Raw genomic sequence first — 19,132 nt, forward strand, 5'->3', positions numbered from 1 at the left:
CGCACCATTGCCAGGTTTGTGTAACTATATTATTTCGAATTGGCTCCACTTTGATGACTTTCATTTGGATTCTGACTTGATTATTGAGATCTTAAATAAGTGACTGGGGATCAGGTGTCCACTTATTCTCATGGATAACATCACAACCAACCTTTAATTCAAACATGAGTCATGACATCACAGATGGAGTACAGCTTATGATAGAGGTGGAACGTCACATCGTAGCAGCCCAAGTAGCTCGCCGTGATCGTATAGTGGTTAGTACTCTGCGTTGTGGCCGCAGCAACCTCGGTTCGAATCCGAGTCACGGCATTGCGGTGAGGCAATGTCACGGCAGTTGGGCAGATATTTTAGAATTTCCATTAATACATTGGCAATCTCTGTGGAGGACTGAAACAATTCGATATGTCCTGTTACTGTTATGAACCTTTTGTTTCTTTAATGCTCTTTGCACACTTTTTCATCGGGTGACTGTAATGTATTTCAACCAAATCTAATTAAGAGCGCATTATCTGGTGACATTTGCAGTACATGAAACATTATAACACTGCCATTTACGTCAATAACCACTAGCTTGATTAAGACATATGTATTGCAGCGACAGTATTTCCCAGTTACAAATGGGAATAAAAACAACATCCGCGAGGGATTGAACCAACGACATTTAACTGATGTTGCCAATGGAGCGCTTTACAGAGAGCGCGAGGTCCCGCCTTTACAGTCACACGCTGATGATAATACAGATGTTTAAATAAACAGGCATATCTGTGGACTTGTGGTCTTTCTACATTGGGACTCATAGTCTAGTCCTAGGCTAATGTAGGCACTGGCGTATCTTTTAGTGGAATGAGAGGCATTCTGTAGTCGCGTGAAAGGACCTTTCAAGTCAATCTGATCTGTATTGTCCTGTGAAAAAAAGCGTTCTTAGACACAGTGAGGAGTTTTTGGGGATAATGGGAAAATCATTTCCAACTAAATGACAGGAATTTCTTAGTCCAATCATGAGGTGTGCTAGGCTTTTTTATACTGTGGCGGAAAGAGAGAGAGTATAACAGTCATTATAAATAAAGGGCCAAGGAAGTGACAGTTTATGGAAGGAACAATTTGCACATAGTTTTAGAATGTGGTCAGGAGGAGGACAATGTGCTTACACATATGAAACATTAGAAGGTAGACATTATGGAAGCACATATATTTCTTTATTTTTATTGTATTTGGGGAGAGGGGGTTAATATAGCACGTCCAATGTGGAAAAGTGCTTTCCATAGCACCTTGCAGGTGGGCGACATCTAGAGCTGTGCAGTAGCCACCCATGCCCCAGACGTCAAAGAGAACAAGAAGTTACACATGTTGGAAGTGAGGGTGAGACATTGAGGAGATATGATCCCCGTATGAAGCCGAGAGAAGGAGGAGGCGTGAACGTGCATCCATGTATGCAGGCGAGAAGGGAAGGAGCATTGGTCATGCATCCCTGCATGAGGGTGAGACAGGGAGGAGATATGATCCCCGTATGAAGCCGAGAGAAGGAGGAGGCGTGAACGTGCATCCATGTATGCGGGCGAGACAGGAAGGAGCGTTGGTCATGCATCCCTGCATGAGGGTGAGACAGGGAGGAGATATGATCCCCGTATGAAGCCGAGAGAAGGAGGAGGCGTGAACGTGCATCCATGTATGCAGGCGAGAAGGGAAGGAGCATTGGTCATGCATCCCTGCATGAGGGTGAGACAGGGAGGAGATATGATCCCCGTATGAAGCCGAGAGAAGGAGGAGGCGTGAACGTGCATCCATGTATGCGGGCGAGACAGGAAGGAGCATTGGTCATGCATCCCTGCATGAGGGTGAGACAGGGAGGAGATATGATCCCCGTATGAAGCCAAGAGAAGGAGGAGGCGTGAACGTGCATCCATGTATGCGGGCGAGACGGGAAGGAGCATTGGTCATGCATCCCTTCCTGAGGGTGAGACAGGGAGGAGATAAAATCCCAGTATGAAGCCGAGAGAACGAGGAGACATGAACGTGCATCCATGTATGTGGGCGAGAAGGGAAGGAGCATTGGTCATGCATCCCTGCATGAGGGTGAGACAGGGAGGAGATAAAATCCCTGTATGAAGCCAAGAGAACGAGGTGGCATGAACATGCATCCTTGTATGCAGGTGTGACATGGAGTCATCATGAACATGCATCCCTTTATAAGGACATAACATGGAGGACGCATGAACATGAATGCCTGAATTTTATGGTGGTGGCCTTCGGGTGATTTGGCACGTGCAATTGGTGAAGAGCACTTCTCCTGCGCAAAAAAATAAATGTACTATTAGCACCCCAGAGGGAGCCTCTGCACTTCTTATAGGGAGAAAACTCTGCAATGGAAGGGGACAGGGTCAATAACAGCTGTAAACTCTCACAAGACCATCACTGCTCTCACAGTTTCCTGCTCTCAGGCTGGCGGGCCATTATCGGCCCTGGCTGCCGCACCATTGCCAGGTTTGTGTAACTATATTATTTCTAATTGGCTCCACTTTGATGACTTTCATTTGGATTCTGACTTGATTATTGAGATCTTAAATAAGTGACTGGGGATCAGGTGTCCACTTATTCTCATGGATAACATCACAACCAACCTTTAATTCAAACATGAGTCATGACATCACAGATGGAGTACAGCTTATGATAGAGGTGGAACGTCACATTGTAGCAGCCCAAGTAGCTCGCCGTGATGTATAGTGGTTAGTACTCTGCATTGTGGCTGCAGCAACCTCGGTTCGAATCCGAGTCACGGCATTGCGGGGAGGCAGTTGGGCAGATATTTTAGAATTTCCATTAATACATTGGCAATCTCTGTGGAGGACTGAAACAATTCGATATGTCCTGTTACTGTTATGAACCTTTTGTTTCTTTAATGCTCTTTGCACACTTTTTCATCGGGTGACTGTAATGTATTTCAACCAAATCTAATTAAGAGCGTATTATCTGGTGACATTTGCAGTACATGAAACATTATAACACTGCCATTTACGTCAATAACCACTAGCTTGATTAAGACATATGTATTGCAGCGACAGTATTTCCCAGTTACAAATGGGAATAAAAACAACATCCGCGAGGGATTGAACCAACGACATTTAACTGATGTTGCCAATGGAGCGCGTTACAGAAAGCGCGAGGTCCCGCCTTTACAGTCACACGCTGATGATAATACAGATGTTTAAATAAACAGGCATATCTGTGGACTTGTGGTCTTTCTACATTGGGACTCATAGTCTAGTCCTAGGCTATTGTAGGCACTGGCGTATCTTTTAGTGGAATGAGAGGCATTCTGTAGTCGCGTGAAAGGACCTTTCAAGTCAATCTGATCTGTATTGTCCTGTGAAAAAAAGCGTTCTTAGACACAGTGAGGAGTTTTTGGGGATAATGGGAAAATCATTTCCAACTAAATGACAGGAATTTCTTAGTCCAATCATGAGGTGTGCTAGGCTTTTTTATACTGTGGAGGAAAGAGAGAGAGTATAACAGTCATTATAAATAAAGGGCCAAGGAAGTGACAGTTTATGGAAGGAACAATTTGCACATAGTTTTAGAATGTGGTCAGGAGGAGGACAATGTGCTTACACATATGAAACATTAGAAGGTAGAAATTATGGAAGCACATATATTTCTTTATTTTTATTGTATTTGGGGAGAGGGGGTTAATATAGCACGTCCAATGTGGAAAAGTGCTTTCCATAGCACCTTGCAGGTGGGCGACATCTAGAGCTGTGCAGTAGCCACCCATGCCCCAGACGTCAAAGAGAACAAGAAGTTACACATGTTGGAAGTGAGGGTGAGACATTGAGGAGATATGATCCCCGTATGAAGCCGAGAAAAGGAGGAGGCGTGAACGTGCATCCATGTATGCAGGCGAGAAGGGAAGGAGCATTGGTCATGCATCCCTGCATGAGGGTGAGACAGGGAGGAGATATGATCCCCGTATGAAGCCGAGAGAAGGAGGAGGCGTGAACGTGCATCCATGTATGCGGGCGAGACAGGAAGGAGCGTTGGTCATGCATCCCTGCATGAGGGTGAGACAGGGAGGAGATATGATCCCCGTATGAAGCCGAGAGAAGGAGGAGGCGTGAACGTGCATCCATGTATGCAGGCGAGAAGGGAAGGAGCATTGGTCATGCATCCCTGCATGAGGGTGAGACAGGGAGGAGATATGATCCCCGTATGAAGCCGAGAGAAGGAGGAGGCGTGAACGTGCATCCATGTATGCGGGCGAGACAGGAAGGAGCATTGGTCATGCGTCCCTGCATGAGGGTGAGACAGGGAGTAGATATGATCCCCGTATGAAGCCGAGAGAAGGAGGAGGCGTGAACGTGCATCCATGTATGCGGGCGAGACTGGAAGGAGCATTGGTAATGCATCCCTTCCTGAGGGTGAGACAGGGAAGAGATAAAATCCCAGTATGAAGCCGAGAGAACGAGGAGACATGAACGTGCATCCATGTATGCGGGCGAGAAGGGAAGGAGCATTGGTCATGCATCCCTGCATGAGGGTGAGACAGGGAGGAGATAAAATCCCTGTATGAAGACAAGAGAACGAGGTGGCATGAACATGCATCCTTGTATGCAGGTGTGACATGGAGTCATCATGAACATGCATCCCTTTATAAGGACATAACATGGAGGACGCATGAACATGAATGCCTGAATTTTATGGTGGTGGCCTTCGGGTGATTTGGCACGTGCAATTGGTGAAGAGCACTTCTCCTGCGCAAAAAAATAAATGTACTATTAGCACCCCGGAGGGAGCCTCTGCACTTCTTATAGGGAGAAAACTCTGCAATGGAAGGGGACAGGGTCAATAACAGCTGTAAACTCTCACAAGACCATCACTGCTCTCACACTTTCCTGCTCTCAGGCTGGCGGGCCATTATCGGCCCTGGCTGCCGCACCATTGCCAGGTTTGTGTAACTATATTATTTCGAATTGGCTCCACTTTGATGACTTTCATTTGGATTCTGACTTGATTATTGAGATCTTAAATAAGTGACTGGGGATCAGGTGTCCACTTATTCTCATGGATAACATCACAACCAACCTTTAATTCAAACATGAGTCATGACATCACAGATGGAGTACAGCTTATGATAGAGGTGGAACGTCACATCGTAGCAGCCCAAGTAGCTCGCCGTGATCGTATAGTGGTTAGTACTCTGCGTTGTGGCCGCAGCAACCTCGGTTCGAATCCGAGTCACGGCATTGCGGTGAGGCAATGTCACGGCAGTTGGGCAGATATTTTAGAATTTCCATTAATACATTGGCAATCTCTGTGGAGGACTGAAACAATTCGATATGTCCTGTTACTGTTATGAACCTTTTGTTTCTTTAATGCTCTTTGCACACTTTTTCATCGGGTGACTGTAATGTATTTCAACCAAATCTAATTAAGAGCGCATTATCTGGTGACATTTGCAGTACATGAAACATTATAACACTGCCATTTACGTCAATAACCACTAGCTTGATTAAGACATATGTATTGCAGCGACAGTATTTCCCAGTTACAAATGGGAATAAAAACAACATCCGCGAGGGATTGAACCAACGACATTTAACTGATGTTGCCAATGGAGCGCGTTACAGAGAGCGCGAGGTCCCGCCTTTACAGTCACACGCTGATGATAATACAGATGTTTAAATAAACAGGCATATCTGTGGACTTGTGGTCTTTCTACATTGGGACTCATAGTGTAGTCCTAGGCTATTGTAGGCACTGGTGTATCTTTTAGTGGAATGAGAGGCATTCTGTAGTCGCGTGAAAGGACCTTTCAAGTCAATCTGATCTGTATTGTCCTGTGAAAAAAAGCGTTCTTAGACACAGTGAGGAGTTTTTGGGGATAATGGGAAAATCATTTCCAACTAAATGACAGGAATTTCTTAGTCCAATCATGAGGTGTGCTAGGCTTTTTTATACTGTGGAGGAAAGAGAGAGAGTATAACAGTCATTATAAATAAAGGGCCAAGGAAGTGACAGTTTATGGAAGGAACAATTTGCACATAGTTTTAGAATGTGGTCAGGAGGAGGACAATGTGCTTACACATATGAAACATTAGAAGGTAGACATTATGGAAGCACATATATTTCTTTATTTTTATTGTATTTGGGGAGAGGGGGTTAATATAGCACGTCCAATGTGGAAAAGTGCTTTCCATAGCACCTTGCAGGTGGGCGACATCTAGAGCTGTGCAGTAGCCACCCATGCCCCAGACGTCAAAGAGAACAAGAAGTAACACATGTTGGAAGTGAGGGTGAGACATTGAGGAGATATGATCCCCGTATGAAGCCGAGAGAAGGAGGAGGCGTGAACGTGCATCCATGTATGCAGGCGAGAAGGGAAGGAGCATTAGTCATGCATCCCTGCATGAGGGTGAGACAGGGAGGAGATATGATCCCCGTATGAAGCCGAGAGAAGGAGGAGGCGTGAACGTGCATCCATGTATGCGGGCGAGACAGGAAGGAGCGTTGGTCATGCATCCCTGCATGAGGGTGAGACAGGGAGGAGATATGATCCCCGTATGAAGCCGAGAGAAGGAGGAGGCGTGAACGTGCATCCATGTATGCAGGCGAGAAGGGAAGGAGCATTGGTCATGCATCCCTGCATGAGGGTGAGACAGGGAGGAGATATGATCCCCGTATGAAGCCGAGAGAAGGAGGAGGCGTGAACGTGCATCCATGTATGCGGGCGAGACAGGAAGGAGCATTGGTCATGCATCCCTGCATGAGGGTGAGACAGGGAGGAGATATGATCCCCGTATGAAGCCAAGAGAAGGAGGAGGCGTGAACGTGCATCCATGTATGCGGGCGAGACGGGAAGGAGCATTGGTCATGCATCCCTTCCTGAGGGTGAGACAGGGAGGAGATAAAATCCCAGTATGAAGCCGAGAGAACGAGGAGACATGAACGTGCATCCATGTATGCGGGCGAGAAGGGAAGGAGCATTGGTCATGCATCCCTGCATGAGGGCGAGACAGGGAGGAGATAAAATCCCTGTATGAAGCCAAGAGAACGAGGTGGCATGAACATGCATCCTTGTATGCAGGTGTGACATGGAGTCATCATGAACATGCATCCCTTTATAAGGACATAACATGGAGGACGCATGAACATGAATGCCTGAATTTTATGGTGGTGGCCTTCGGGTGATTTGGCACGTGCAATTGGTGAAGAGCACTTCTCCTGCGCAAAAAAATAAATGTACTATTAGCACCGCGGAGGGAGCCTCTGCACTTCTTATAGGGAGAAAACTCTGCAATGGAAGGGGACAGGGTCAATAACAGCTGTAAACTCTCACAAGACCATCACTGCTCTCACACTTTCCTGCTCTCAGGCTGGCGGGCCATTATCGGCCCTGGCTGCCGCACCATTGCCAGGTTTGTGTAACTATATTATTTCTAATTGGCTCCACTTTGATGACTTTCATTTGGATTCTGACTTGATTATTGAGATCTTAAATAAGTGACTGGGGATCAGGTGTCCACTTATTCTCATGGATAACATCACAACCAACCTTTAATTCAAACATGAGTCATGACATCACAGATGGAGTACAGCTTATGATAGAGGTGGAACGTCACATTGTAGCAGCCCAAGTAGCTCGCTGTGATTGTATAGTGGTTAGTACTCTGCATTGTGGCCGCAGCAACCTCGGTTCGAATCCGAGTCACGGCATTGCGGTGAGGCAATGTCACGGCAGTTGGGCAGATATTTTAGAATTTCCATTAATACATTGGCAATCTCTGTGGAGGACTGAAACAATTCGATATGTCCTGTTACTGTTATGAACCTTTTGTTTCTTTAATGCTCTTTGCACACTTTTTCATCGGGTGACTGTAATGTATTTCAACCAAATCTAATTAAGAGCGCATTATGTGGTGACATTTGCAGTACATGAAACATTATAACACTGCCATTTACGTCAATAACCACTAGCTTGATTAAGACATATGTATTGCAGCGACAGTATTTCCCAGTTACAAATGGGAATAAAAACAACATCCGCGAGGGATTGAACCAACGACATTTAACTGATGTTGCCAATGGAGCGCGTTACAGAGAGCGCGAGGTCCCGCCTTTACAGTCACACGCTGATGATAATACAGATGTTTAAATAAACAGGCATATCTGTGGACTTGTGGTCTTTCTACATTGGGACTCATAGTCTAGTCCTAGGCTAATGTAGGCACTGGCGTATCTTTTAGTGGAATGAGAGGCATTCTGTAGTCGCGTGAAAGGACCTTTCAAGTCAATCTGATCTGTATTGTCCTGTGAAAAAAAGCGTTCTTAGACACAGTGAGGAGTTTTTGGGGATAATGGGAAAATCATTTCCAACTAAATGACAGGAATTTCTTAGTCCAATCATGAGGTGTTCTAGGCTTTTTTATACTGTGGCGGAAAGAGAGAGAGTATAACAGTCATTATAAATAAAGGGCCAAGGAAGTGACAGTTTATGGAAGGAACAATTTGCACATAGTTTTAGAATGTGGTCAGGAGGAGGACAATGTGCTTACACATATGAAACATTAGAAGGTAGACATTATGGAAGCACATATATTTCTTTATTTTTATTGTATTTGGGGAGAGGGGGTTAATATAGCACGTCCAATGTGGAAAAGTGCTTTCCTTAGCACCTTGCAGGTGGGCGACATCTAGAGCTGTGCAGTAGCCACCCATGCCCCAGACGTCAAAGAGAACAAGAAGTTACACATGTTGGAAGTGAGGGTGAGACATTGAGGAGATATGATCCCCGTATGAAGCCGAGAGAAGGAGGAGGCGTGAACGTGCATCCATGTATGCAGGCGAGAAGGGAAGGAGCATTGGTCATGCATCCCTGCATGAGGGTGAGACAGGGAGGAGATATGATCCCCGTATGAAGCCGAGAGAAGGAGGAGGCGTGAACGTGCATCCATGTATGCGGTCGAGACAGGAAGGAGCGTTGGTCATGCATCCCTGCATGAGGGTGAGACAGGGAGGAGATATGATCCCCGTATGAAGCCGAGAGAAGGAGGAGGCGTGAACGTGCATCCATGTATGCAGGCGAGAAGGGAAGGAGCATTGGTCATGCATCCCTGCATGAGGGTGAGACAGGGAGGAGATATGATCCCCGTATGAAGCCGAGAGAAGGAGGAGGCGTGAACGTGCATCCATGTATGCGGGCGAGACAGGAAGGAGCATTGGTCATGCATCCCTGCATGAGGGTGAGACAGGGAGGAGATATGATCCCCGTATGAAGCCGAGAGAAGGAGGAGGCGTGAACGTGCATCAATGTATGCGGGCCAGACGGGAAGGAGCATTGGTCATGCATCCCTTCCTGAGGGTGAGACAGGGAGGAGATAAAATCCCAGTATGAAGCCGAGAGAACGAGGAGACATGAACGTGCATCCATGTATGCGGGCGAGAAGGGAAGGAGCATTGGTCATGCATCCCTGCATGAGGGTGAGACAGGGAGGAGATAAAATCCCTGTATGAAGACAAGAGAACGAGGTGGCATGAACATGCATCCTTGTATGCAGGTGTGACATGGAGTCATCATGAACATGCATCCCTTTATAAGGACATAACATGGAGGACGCATGAACATGAATGCCTGAATTTTATGGTGGTGGCCTTCGGGTGATTTGGCACGTGCAATTGGTGAAGAGCACTTCTCCTGCGCAAAAAAATAAATGTACTATTAGCACCCCGGAGGGAGCCTCTGCACTTCTTATAGGGAGAAAACTCTGCAATGGAAGGGGACAGGGTCAATAACAGCTGTAAACTCTCACAAGACCATCACTGCTCTCACACTTTCCTGCTCTCAGGCTGGCGGGCCATTATCGGCCCTGGCTGCCGCACCATTGCCAGGTTTGTGTAACTATATTATTTCTAATTGGCTCCACTTTGATGACTTTCATTTGGATTCTGACTTGATTATTGAGATCTTAAATAAGTGACTGGGGATCAGGTGTCCACTTATTCTCATGGATAACATCACAACCAACCTTTAATTCAAACATGAGTCATGACATCACAGATGGAGTACAGCTTATGATAGAGGTGGAACGTCACATCGTAGCAGCCCAAGTAACTCGCCGTGATCGTATAGTGGTTAGTACTCTGCGTTGTGGCCGCAGCAACCTCGGTTCGAATCCGAGTCACGGCATTGCGGTGAGGCAATGTCACGGCAGTTGGGCAGATATTTTAGAATTTCCATTAATACATTGGCAATCTCTGTGGAGGACTGAAACAATTCGATATGTCCTGTTACTGTTATGAACCTTTTGTTTCTTTAATGCTCTTTGCACACTTTTTCATCGGGTGACTGTAATGTATTTCAACCAAATCTAATTAAGAGCGCATTATCTGGTGACATTTGCAGTACATGAAACATTATAACACTGCCATTTACGTCAATAACCACTAGCTTGATTAAGACATATGTATTGCAGCGACAGTATTTCCCAGTTACAAATGGGAATAAAAACAACATCCGCGAGGGATTGAACCAACGACATTTAACTGATGTTGCCAATGGAGCGCTTTACAGAGAGCGCGAGGTCCCGCCTTTACAGTCACACGCTGATGATAATACAGATGTTTAAATAAACAGGCATATCTGTGGACTTGTGGTCTTTCTACATTGGGACTCATAGTCTAGTCCTAGGCTAATGTAGGCACTGGCGTATCTTTTAGTGGAATGAGAGGCATTCTGTAGTCGCGTGAAAGGACCTTTCAAGTCAATCTGATCTGTATTGTCCTGTGAAAAAAAGCGTTCTTAGACACAGTGAGGAGTTTTTGGGGATAATGGGAAAATCATTTCCAACTAAATGACAGGAATTTCTTAGTCCAATCATGAGGTGTGCTAGGCTTTTTTATACTGTGGCGGAAAGAGAGAGAGTATAACAGTCATTATAAATAAAGGGCCAAGGAAGTGACAGTTTATGGAAGGAACAATTTGCACATAGTTTTAGAATGTGGTCAGGAGGAGGACAATGTGCTTACACATATGAAACATTAGAAGGTAGACATTATGGAAGCACATATATTTCTTTATTCTTATTGTATTTGGGGAGAGGGGGTTAATATAGCACGTCCAATGTGGAAAAGTGCTTTCCATAGCACCTTGCAGGTGGGCGACATCTAGAGCTGTGCAGTAGCCACCCATGCCCCAGACGTCAAAGAGAACAAGAAGTTACACATGTTGGAAGTGAGGGTGAGACATTGAGGAGATATGATCCCCGTATGAAGCCGAGAGAAGGAGGAGGCGTGAACGTGCATCCATGTATGCAGGCGAGAAGGGAAGGAGCATTGGTCATGCATCCCTGCATGAGGGTGAGACAGGGAGGAGATATGATCCCCGTATGAAGCCGAGAGAAGGAGGAGGCGTGAACGTGCATCCATGTATGCGGGCGAGACAGGAAGGAGCGTTGGTCATGCATCCCTGCATGAGGGTGAGACAGGGAGGAGATATGATCCCCGTATGAAGCCGAGAGAAGGAGGAGGCGTGAACGTGCATCCATGTATGCCGGCGAGAAGGGAAGGAGCATTGGTCATGCATCCCTGCTTGAGGGTGAGACAGGGAGGAGATATGATCCCCGTATGAAGCCGAGAGAAGGAGGAGGCGTGAACGTGCATCCATGTATGCGGGCGAGACAGGAAGGAGCATTGGTCATGCATCCCTGCATGAGGGTGAGACAGGGAGGAGATATGATCCCCGTATGAAGCCGAGAGAAGGAGGAGGCGTGAACGTGCATCCATGTATGCGGGCGAGACGGGAAGGAGCATTGGTCATGCATCCCTTCCTGAGGGTGAGACAGGGAGGAGATAAAATCCCAGTATGAAGCCGAGAGAACGAGGAGACATGAACGTGCATCCATGTATGCGGGCAAGAAGGGAAGGAGCATTGGTCATGCATCCCTGCATGAGGGTGAGACAGGGAGGAGATAAAATCCCTGTATGAAGACAAGAGAACGAGGTGGCATGAACATGCATCCTTGTATGCAGGTGTGACATGGAGTCATCATGAACATGCATCCCTTTATAAGGACATAACATGGAGGACGCATGAACATGAATGCCTGAATTTTATGGTGGTGGCCTTCGGGTGATTTGGCACATGCAATTGGTGAAGAGCACTTCTCCTGCGCAAAAAAATAAATGTACTATTAGCACCCCGGAGGGAGCCTCTGCACTTCTTATAGGGAGAAAACTCTGCAATGGAAGGGGACAGGGTCAATAACAGCTGTAAACTCTCACAAGACCATCACTGCTCTCACACTTTCCTGCTCTCAGGCTGGCGGGCCATTATCGGCCCTGGCTGCCGCACCATTGCCAGGTTTGTGTAACTATATTATTTCTAATTGGCTCCACTTTGATGACTTTCATTTGGATTCTGACTTGATTATTGAGATCTTAAATAAGTGACTGGGGATCAGGTGTCCACTTATTCTCATGGATAACATCACAACCAACCTTTAATTCAAACATGAGTCATGACATCACAGATGGAGTACAGCTTATGATAGAGGTGGAACGTCACATCGTAGCAGCCCAAGTAGCTCGCCGTGATCGTATAGTGGTTAGTACTCTGCGTTGTGGCCGCAGCAACCTCGGTTCGAATCCGAGTCACGGCATTGCGGTGAGGCAATGTCACGGCAGTTGGGCAGATATTTTAGAATTTCCATTAATACATTGGCAATCTCTGTGGAGGACTGAAACAATTCGATATGTCCTGTTACTGTTATGAACCTTTTGTTTCTTTAATGCTCTTTGCACACTTTTTCATCGGGTGACTGTAATGTATTTCAACCAAATCTAATTAAGAGCGCATTATCTGGTGACATTTGCAGTACATGAAACATGATAACACTGCCATTTACGTCAATAACCACTAGCTTGATTAAGACATATGTATTGCAGCGACAGTATTTCCCAGTTACAAATGGGAATAAAAACAACATCCGCGAGGGATTGAACCAACGACATTTAACTGATGTTGCCAATGGAGCGCTTTACAGAGAGCGCGAGGTCCCGCCTTTACAGTCACACGCTGATGATAATACAGATGTTTAAATAAACAGGCATATCTGTGGACTTGTGGTCTTTCTACATTGGGACTCATAGTCTAGTCCTAGGCTAATGTAGGCACTGGCGTATCTTTTAGTGGAATGAGAGGCATTCTGTAGTCGCGTGAAAGGACCTTTCAAGTCAATCTGATCTGTATTGTCCTGTGAAAAAAAGCGTTCTTAGACACAGTGAGGAGTTTTTGGGGATAATGGGAAAATCATTTCCAACTAAATGACAGGAATTTCTTAGTCCAATCATGAGGTGTGCTAGGCTTTTTTATACTGTGGCGGAAAGAGAGAGAGTATAACAGTCATTATAAATAAAGGGCCAAGGAAGTGACAGTTTATGGAAGGAACAATTTGCACATAGTTTTAGAATATGGTCAGGAGGAAGACAATGTGCTTACACATATGAAACATTAGAAGGTAGACATTATGGAAGCACATATATTTCTTTATTTTTATTGTATTTGGGGAGAGGGGGTTAATATAGCACGTCCAATGTGGAAAAGTGCTTTCCATAGCACCTTGCAGGTGGGCGACATCTAGAGCTGTGCAGTAGCCACCCATGCCCCAGACGTCAAAGAGAACAAGAAGTTACACATGTTGGAAGTGAGGGTGAGACATTGAGGAGATATGATCCCCGTATGAAGCCGAGAGAAGGAGGAGGCGTGAACGTGCATCCATGTATGCAGGCGAGAAGGGAAGGAGCATTGGTCATGCATCCCTGCATGAGGGTGAGACAGGGAGGAGATATGATCCCCGTATGAAGCCGAGAGAAGGAGGAGGCGTGAACGTGCATCCATGTATGCGGGCGAGACAGGAAGGAGCGTTGGTCATGCATCCCTGCATGAGGGTGAGACAGGGAGGAGATATGATCCCCGTATGAAGCCGAGAGAAGGAGGAGGCGTGAACGTGCATCCATGTATGCAGGCGAGAAGGGAAGGAGCATTGGTCATGCATCCCTGCATGAGGGTGAGACAAGAAGGAGATATGATCCCCGTATGAAGCCGAGAGAAGGAGGAGGCGTGAACGTGCATCCATGTATGCGGGCGAGACAGGAAGGAGCATTGGTCATGCATCCCTGCATGAGGGTGAGACAGGGAGGAGATATGATCCCCGTATGAAGCCGAGAGAAGGAGGAGGCGTGAACGTGCATCCATGTATGCGGGCGAGACGGGAAGGAGCATTGGTCATGCATCCCTTCCTGAGGGTGAGACAGGGAGGAGATAAAATCCCAGTATGAAGCCGAGAGAACGAGGAGACATGAACGTGCATCCATGTATGCGGGCGAGAAGGGAAGGAGCATTGGTCATGCATCCCTGCATGAGGGTGAGACAGGGAGGAGATAAAATCCCTGTATGAAGACAAGAGAACGAGGTGGCATGAACATGCATCCTTGTATGCAGGTGTGACATGGAGTCATCATGAACATGCATCCCTTTATAAGGACATAACATGGAGGACGCATGAACATGAATGCCTGAATTTTATGGTGGTGGCCTTCGGTGATTTGGCACGTGCAATTGGTGAAGAGCACTTCTCCTGCGCAAAAAAATAAATGTACTATTAGCACCCCGGAGGGAGCCTCTGCACTTCTTATAGGGAGAAAACTCTGCAATGGAAGGGGACAGGGTCAATAACAGCTGTAAACTCTCACAAGACCATCACTGCTCTCACACTTTCCTGCTCTCAGGCTGGCGGGCCATTATCGGCCCTGGCTGCCGCACCATTGCCAGGTTTGTGTAACTATATTATTTCTAATTGGCTCCACTTTGATGACTTTCATTTGGATTCTGACTTGATTATTGAGATCTTAAATAAGTGACTGGGGATCAGGTGTCCACTTATTCTCATGGATAACATCACAACCAACCTTTAATTCAAACATGAGTCATGACATCACAGATGGAGTACAGCTTATGATAGAGGTGGAACGTCACATTGTAGCAGCCCAAGTAGCTCGCTGTGATCGTATAGTGGTTAGTACTCTGCGTTGTGGCCGCAGCAACCTCGGTTCGAATCCGAGTCACGGCATTGCAGTGAGGCAATGTCACGGCAGTTGGGCAGATATTTTAGAATTTCCATTAATACATTGGCAATCTCTGTGGAGGACTGAAACAATTCGATATGTCCTGTTACTGTTATGAACCTTTTGTTTCTTTAATGCTCTTTGCACACTTTTTCATCGGGTGACTGTAATGTATTTCAACCAAATCTAATTAAGAGCGCATTATGTGGTGACATTTGCAGTACATGAAACATTATAACACTGCCATTTACGTCAATAACCACTAGCTTGAATAAGACATATGTATTGCAGCGACAGTATTTCCCAGTTACAAATGGGAATAAAAACAACATCCGCGAGGGATTGAACCAACGACATTTAACTGATGTTGCCAATGGAGCGCTTTACAGAGAGCGCGAGGTCCCGCCTTTACAGTCACACGCTGATGATAATACAGATGTTTAAATAAACAGGCATATCTGTGGACTTGTGGTCTTTCTACATTGGGACTCATAGTCTAGTCCTAGGCTAATGTAGGCACTGGCGTATCTTTTAGTGGAATGAGAGGCATTCTGTAGTCGCGTGAAAGGACCTTTCAAGTCAATCTGATCTGTATTGTCCTGTGAAAAAAAGCGTTCTTAGACACAGTGAGGAGTTTTTGGGGATAATGGGAAAATCATTTCCAACTAAATGACAGGAATTTCTTAGTCCAATCATGAGGTGTGCTAGGCTTTTTTATACTGTGGCGGAAAGAGAGAGAGTATAACAGTCATTATAAATAAAGGGCCAAGGAAGTGACAGTTTATGGAAGGAACAATTTGCACATAGTTTTAGAATGTGGTCAGGAGGAGGACAATGTGCTTACACATATGAAACATTAGAAGGTAGACATTATGGAAGCACATATATTTCTTTATTTTTATTGTATTTGGGGAGAGGGGGTTAATATAGCACGTCCAATGTGGAAAAGTGCTTTCCATAGCACCTTGCAGGTGGGAGACATCTAGAGCTGTGCAGTAGCCACCCATGCCCCAGACGTCAAAGAGAACAAGAAGTTACACATGTTGGAAGTGAGGGTGAGACATTGAGGAGATATGATCCCCGTATGAAGCCGAGAGAAGGAGGAGGCGTGAACGTGCATCCATGTATGCAGGCGAGAAGGGAAGGAGCATTGGTCATGCATCCCTGCATGAGGGTGAGACAGGGAGGAGATATGATCCCCGTATGAAGCCGAGAGAAGGAGGAGGCGTGAACGTGCATCCATGTATGCGGGCGAGACAGGAAGGAGCGTTGGTCATGCATCCCTGCATGAGGGTGAGACAGGGAGGAGATATGATCCCCGTATGAAGCCGAGAGAAGGAGGAGGCGTGAACGTGCATCCATGTATGCAGGCGAGAAGGGAAGGAGCATTGGTCATGCATCCCTGCATGAGGGTGAGACAAGAAGGAGATATGATCCCCGTATGAAGCCGAGAGAAGGAGGAGGCGTGAACGTGCATCCATGTATGCGGGCGAGACAGGAAGGAGCATTGGTCATGCATCCCTGCATGAGGGTGAGACAGGGAGGAGATATGATCCCCGTATGAAGCCGAGAGAAGGAGGAGGCGTGAACGTGCATCCATGTATGCGGGCGAGACGGGAAGGAGCATTGGTCATGCATCCCTTCCTGAGGGTGAGACAGGGAGGAGATAAAATCCCAGTATGAAGCCGAGAGAACGAGGAGACATGAACGTGCATCCATGTATGCGGGCGAGAAGGGAAGGAGCATTGGTCATGCATCCCTGCATGAGGGTGAGACAGGGAGGAGATAAAATCCCTGTATGAAGACAAGAGAACGAGGTGGCATGAACATGCATCCTTGTATGCAGGTGTGACATGGAGTCATCATGAACATGCATCCCTTTATAAGGACATAACATGGAGGACGCATGAACATGAATGCCTGAATTTTATGGTGGTGGCCTTCGGTGATTTGGCACGTGCAATTGGTGAAGAGCACTTCTCCTGCGCAAAAAAATAAATGTACTATTAGCACCCCGGAGGGAGCCTCTGCACTTCTTATAGGGAGAAAACTCTGCAATGGAAGGGGACAGGGTCAATAACAGCTGTAAACTCTCACAAGACCATCACTGCTCTCACACTTTTCTGCTCTCAGGCTGGCGGGCCATTATCGGCCCTGGCTGCCGCACCATTGCCAGGTTTGTGTAACTATATTATTTCTAATTGGCTCCACTTTGATGACTTTCATTTGGATTCTGACTTGATTATTGAGATCTTAAATAAGTGACTGGGGATCAGGTGTCCACTTATTCTCATGGATAACATCACAACCAACCTTTAATTCAAACATGAGTCATGACATCACAGATGGAGTACAGCTTATGATAGAGGTGGAACGTCACATTGTAGCAGCCCAAGTAGCTCGCTGTGATCGTATAGTGGTTAGTACTCTGCGTTGTGGCCGCAGCAACCTTGGTTCGAATCCGAGTCACGGCATTGCAGTGAGGCAATGTCACGGCAGTTGGGCAGATATTTTAGAATTTCCATTAATACATTGGCAATCTCTGTGGAGGACTGAAACAATTCGATATGTCCTGTTACTGTTATGAACCTTTTGTTTCTTTAATGCTCTTTGCACACTTTTTCATCGGGTGACTGTAATGTATTTCAACCAAATCTAATTAAGAGCGCATTATGTGGTGACATTTGCAGTACATGAAACATTATAACACTGCCATTTACGTCAATAACCACTAGCTTGAATAAGACATATGTATTGCAGCGACAGTATTTCCCAGTTACAAATGGGAATAAAAACAACATCCGCGAGGGATTGAACCAACGACATTTAACTGATGTTGCCAATGGAGCGCTTTACAGAGAGCGCGAGGTCCCGCCTTTACAGTCACACGCTGATGATAATACAGATGTTTAAATAAACAGGCATATCTGTGGACTTGTGGTCTTTCTACATTGGGACTCATAGTCTAGTCCTAGGCTAATGTAGGCACTGGCGTATCTTTTAGTGGAATGAGAGGCATTCTGTAGTCGCGTGAAAGGACCTTTCAAGTCAATCTGATCTGTATTGTCCTGTGAAAAAAAGCGTTCTTAGACACAGTGAGGAGTTTTTGGGGATAATGGGAAAATCATTTCCAACTAAATGACAGGAATTTCTTAGTCCAATCATGAGGTGTGCTAGGCTTTTTTATACTGTGGCGGAAAGAGAGAGAGTATAACAGTCATTATAAATAAAGGGCCAAGGAAGTGACAGTTTATGGAAGGAACAATTTGCACATAGTTTTAGAATGTGGTCAGGAGGAGGACAATGTGCTTACACATATGAAACATTAGAAGGTAGACATTATGGAAGCACATATATTTCTTTATTTTTATTGTATTTAGGGAGAGGGGGTTAATATAGCACGTCCAATGTGGAAAAGTGCTTTCCATAGCACCTTGCAGGTGGGCGACATCTAGAGCTGTGCAGTAGCCACCCATGCCCCAGACGTCAAAGAGAACAAGAAGTTACACATGTTGGAAGTGAGGGTGAGACATTGAGGAGATATGATCCCCGTATGAAGCCGAGAGAAGGAGGAGGCGTGAACGTGCATCCATGTATGCAGGCGAGAAGGGAAGGAGCATTGGTCATGCATCCCTGCATGAGGGTGGGACAGGGAGGAGATATGATCCCCGTATGAAGCCGAGAGAAGGAGGAGGCGTGAACGTGCATCCATGTATGCGGGCGAGACAGGAAGGAGCATTGGTCATGCATCCCTGCATGAGGGTGAGACAGGGAGGAGATATGATCCCCGTATGAAGCCGAGAGAAGGAGGAGGCGTGAACGTGCATCCATGTATGCAAGCGAGAAGGGAAGGAGCATTGGTCATGCATCCCTGCATGAGGGTGAGACAGGGAGGAGATATGATCCCCGTATGAAGCCGAGAGAAGGAGGAGGCGTGAACGTGCATCCATGTATGCGGGCGAGACAGGAAGGAGCATTGGTCATGCATCCCTGCATGAGGGTGAGACAGGGAGGAGAT

At 46.2% G+C, this 19,132-nt stretch overlaps 6 non-coding genes across 6 annotated transcripts; all 6 read left to right on the top strand.

The window, feature by feature from the left end:
• The first annotated feature begins 240 nt into the window (after nt 1–240).
• On the top strand, nt 241–312 carry TRNAH-GUG (transfer RNA histidin (anticodon GUG)). The gene has a single exon. It is a non-coding gene; the product is annotated as a tRNA-His (tRNA).
• A 4,856-nt stretch (nt 313–5,168) lies between these two features.
• Nucleotides 5,169–5,240, top strand: TRNAH-GUG (transfer RNA histidin (anticodon GUG)). Its single transcript has one exon. It is a non-coding gene; the product is annotated as a tRNA-His (tRNA).
• A 4,868-nt stretch (nt 5,241–10,108) lies between these two features.
• On the top strand, nt 10,109–10,180 carry TRNAH-GUG (transfer RNA histidin (anticodon GUG)). Its single transcript has one exon. It is a non-coding gene; the product is annotated as a tRNA-His (tRNA).
• Nucleotides 10,181–12,578: 2,398 nt separating this feature from the next.
• Nucleotides 12,579–12,650, top strand: TRNAH-GUG (transfer RNA histidin (anticodon GUG)). Its single transcript has one exon. It is a non-coding gene; the product is annotated as a tRNA-His (tRNA).
• Nucleotides 12,651–15,047: 2,397 nt separating this feature from the next.
• Nucleotides 15,048–15,119, top strand: TRNAH-GUG (transfer RNA histidin (anticodon GUG)). Its single transcript has one exon. It is a non-coding gene; the product is annotated as a tRNA-His (tRNA).
• A 2,397-nt stretch (nt 15,120–17,516) lies between these two features.
• Nucleotides 17,517–17,588, top strand: TRNAH-GUG (transfer RNA histidin (anticodon GUG)). Its single transcript has one exon. It is a non-coding gene; the product is annotated as a tRNA-His (tRNA).
• Nucleotides 17,589–19,132: the final 1,544 nt, after the last annotated feature.

The sequence above is a fragment of the Ambystoma mexicanum genome, assembly GCF_040938575.1.
Source record: "Ambystoma mexicanum isolate Mex_15411 chromosome 12 unlocalized genomic scaffold, UKY_AmexF1_1 Mex_chr12_unloc.1, whole genome shotgun sequence".
NCBI classification, from domain to species: domain Eukaryota; kingdom Metazoa; phylum Chordata; class Amphibia; order Caudata; family Ambystomatidae; genus Ambystoma; species Ambystoma mexicanum.